Source organism: Chiloscyllium plagiosum, chromosome 8 (assembly GCF_004010195.1).
Source record: "Chiloscyllium plagiosum isolate BGI_BamShark_2017 chromosome 8, ASM401019v2, whole genome shotgun sequence".
NCBI classification, from domain to species: domain Eukaryota; kingdom Metazoa; phylum Chordata; class Chondrichthyes; order Orectolobiformes; family Hemiscylliidae; genus Chiloscyllium; species Chiloscyllium plagiosum.
In genome coordinates this window covers 101,162,289-101,166,108 of record NC_057717.1, presented here as the reverse complement: position 1 = coordinate 101,166,108, position 3,820 = coordinate 101,162,289, and positions in this window count along the sequence as shown.

Below are 3,820 nucleotides of genomic sequence, written 5' to 3'. Positions count from 1 at the left end.
GTTTGTGTGTGTATCTGTGGGTGGGTGTGTATTTGTGTGTGTATGTATATGTGTGTGGGTGTGTGTATATCTGTGGATGTGTATGTCGGAGTATGTGTGTGTGTATCTGTGGGTGTGTGTGGGTGTGTCTGTGTGTTTGTATGTCTGTGTGGTTAACTTCAAGGCAAAAGTCAAAGTTATCGCTCTGAATAACTGAGCCATCTTCGATGACAGCTCAAGGTTGTAGCATCCAGTAACAGCAGCATGAATGAGCGAGCACTGATGTGTTTGAAACCTCCCTCTGGCTCTGTCTCTGGGTGTGCGCTTGCTCCTTAGAGACCTGAGTCGCCAAAACATTTACTTTAATTCCCACTCAGAGACAAGTGAAGGAGCAGCTATTGAATATTGCGTTTATAAAGCACAAAATGAGGCTATTTTGCCCACTACTGCCTGTGTGAACTCCCTGAAAGAATTCGTCCATTCACTCCTTTCCCTTTAAAAAGAAACAAAGGGTTCTGGAAACAAAAACAGAAATTGCTGGAAAAACTCAGCAGACGTCTGGCAGCATCCGTGGAGAGAGAGAAAAACAGAGTTAATGTTTCGGCTCCACAGTGTGTGTTTCCCACTGCTGTTTCTGCAGGTTTTCCCAAACCTGCTTCAGAAACCAATTTCTTCTTTGTGTCCTCATTGTGCCCTGGATATTCTTGTGTCCACCCCCTATCCCATGCCATGTCCTCCTCAACCATCACCCCTACCCCTATATTGGCACCTGCCCCACACTCTCATTTACCACACTCTCAAGAGTTTTTGCTTTCTAACATGCCCACATGTCTGACCAGCATTCAAGGCTGCTATATCAATGCAAGTCATTATTGGTTCAATTGATTTCTTCTAGTCCGTCACTTTTGACCACCGGATGTAACTTTTTCCCCAGTTCATTTTATTTCAAGTTTCGAATCTCTCTGCTTGGGTGAGCAATGTTGCATCCTCAGATTGCCCGCGTGCCAATCTGCCTTGCCCTGCACCCATTCTGTTGCACACCCAGGGACATGAGCTTTAACGTAAAATAAATTTCTACTCCAGAATGCCAGTTTGTAATCTCTGCTAACTCCCTGTGAGCAGATGCAGTGCGGTCCTGCTGCGGTCTGGCGCTTGGTGAAGGATTTCGAAACCCACACAGCCATCTCCCTGAAAATGGAAAGAATAGTTGATGTGTGTATGGTGAGGGCAGAGTGTGGAAATGATTTGCTCTTCATTTATCCCAAAGGAAGAAACAGCACCTTCTTAAAAAGAAAACATTTTAACATTGAACATTCACTGCCTCATTCTCATGAAATCTGAAGCTCATTGAACAGTGAGCTGTCGCTTGGCCAATACTCCCCGCTGGCAGAAGTGGGTACTGCAGGTGCTGGAGATTAGAGTCAAGATCAGAGTGGTGCTGGAAAAGCACAGCAGGTCAGGCAGCATCCGAGGAGCAAGAGAATCAATGTTCTGGGCAAAAGCCCTTCAGCAGGAATGAACGTCAATTTTCCTGCTCCTCGGATGCTGCCTGACCCGCTGTTTTCCAGCACCACTCTAATCTTGACAATATTCCTGAGAGCTGGATTTCAGGGAGATGCTGGTGAACAGAACAGGGCTGATTTTAATTTGTCCTCGGGTCAGGAGCGATGAGCCAGTGCACCTTCCCAACTCTGAGCTGGCCACGTGAGCCGCAGGAAGATGGGAGCGGGAGTAGGCCATTCGGCCCTTTGGAAACTACTCAGATGTTCAGTGAGATCACAGCTGATACCCCCATCGTCAATGCCCTTCCCTGTCATCCTGGCTCCTTCCTGTCAACACCTCCTGCCCCTGAGTTAAGGCGTCCTGAGTTCAGGTCCGACTCCAAAGGCTTCAATGCAGAGGCAGTGCTGACGGAGTGCAGCACTGTCAAAGGTGTCATCCTATTGGCTCTGTCAAGAGGATGCAAAGGCTCCCACGGTCATTCTCAGAGGAAGACTGTTGTGGAGGTTCAGTTTTGTTCGTGATGTCACTGTCCGAACTGCGCAGTCTTACTATTGATTACAGAAGCACGCAACCGGTGCCCCACAACCTGATCAACTGCAGGTTGATGTGGAGAGCTGTTGTGGTGGAGTGGGTAGCACCCCTGTCTCTGCACCAGAAGCTCTGGGTTCAAGTGTCACTGGAGGCTTTAGTGGCCAAGGAAGAGGCATTTGTAACTCAGCCTGATTGGTTGTGTATCAACCTGCAGATGTTCCCAACATGTGCCGACGGCAGGCAGTAAACTCAGGAAGGTTCCTTGGCCAGCTACCTGATGGAATAAATGTTTGGCGCCTCCACCTTCAGAATCCATAGCTCCAGGTGATTGTGTGAAAAGTGCATGTTGCCCTGAGGAAACTGTGTCCTACAACCATAGCCAATAGTGTGGCAGTGTCGCTCCCTGGTGGCTGCAGCCTCTCACTGCAGTAGCATGATTAGAACTTTTCAGGTTTTTCTTGTCCCTAGCTGTTGTCTTGTCCTTAGGGATTGCTTTAACTTTTCACTCTATCCATCCTCCTAAACTGCACGCTTGCTCTCTCTCTCTCTCTCTCTCTTTCTCAGGGAAATCAGATAATGATCCTCAGTTGTGAAGGGGTATTGATGTTTGCGATAAGCTGTGAAACAACAATGAGATTTGAAGTATTGTTCTAATGTCGTATGCAGTAGAGATAAAAGAATTCCTATAAAGTGCAATAATTTGCAACTGCTGAAAATGGTGATTTGAAATGGATGGGGTTAATGCTTTTGTTCATAGATATACAGAATCCACCTTATTAAACATGAAATCTTCATTGCTCTTTTTAAATTATGATTCCTCTATTTGTTCAGGGAAACATCATATTCACCTCTAGAGTTACCCATAGCCTTAGATTTATGGTGTCCACCAGTCAGAATCCAAACCGTAAAGAGTTATAATGTTAGACAGCACGGAAACAGACCTTTCAGTCCACACCCACCATAATCCCAAACATTTAAGAGGCATCTGGATGGGTATATGAACAGGAAGGGTTTGGAGGGGTAAGGGCTGTGTGCTGGCAGGTGGGACTAGATTGGGTTGGAATATCTGGTCAGCATGGACGGGTTGGACCGAAGGGTCTGTTTCCATGCTGTACGTCTCTATGACTCTAAGACACCTGCCTGTGCTTGGCCCATAACCCACAAACATTTCCTATTCATGTCCCTATCATTTAAATGTTGTAACTGTACCTCCATCCACCACTTCCTCTGGAAGATCTTTTCGCACACGCACCACTCTCTGTGTAAAGAAATTGCCCCTCATGTCCTTTTTAGATCTTTCTCCTCAGTCCTTAAAAACTATGCCCCTAGTCTTGAAATTCCCCACCATAGGTAAAAGACACCTGCCATTTATCTTACCTATATCCCTCATGATTTTATAAACCCCAGAGAGTCATCCCTCAACCTCCCAAGTTTCGGTCTCTCTTTATGCCTGAAACCAGGGGAGGAGGTAGGTAATTTGGGCACAGGCTAAACTGGAACCCTCTGCATTGTATATGTTTCAGGTGGTAACCCTGGCTCTTGTAATGGGGATGGGCACTGCGTGTGTGCCCATCACTTTAACACGTGGCCAGTGGATGTACTTTGTGCTTGCACAATGGAAAGCCCTTTGAGTGGAATCTCAGCTCCCTCCCTGCCATCATGTAGTCTTGCTTTGTGAATTCCACACAGGTAATGCCTGACGTAGAAAATGGAAAGAATTATCATTTCATTGAGGCTGTGGTCAGGGTAAAGTGTGAAATGGTCCTGCTTTTAATTTCCCCAAAGGAAAAATGTTTTATTGTCAATA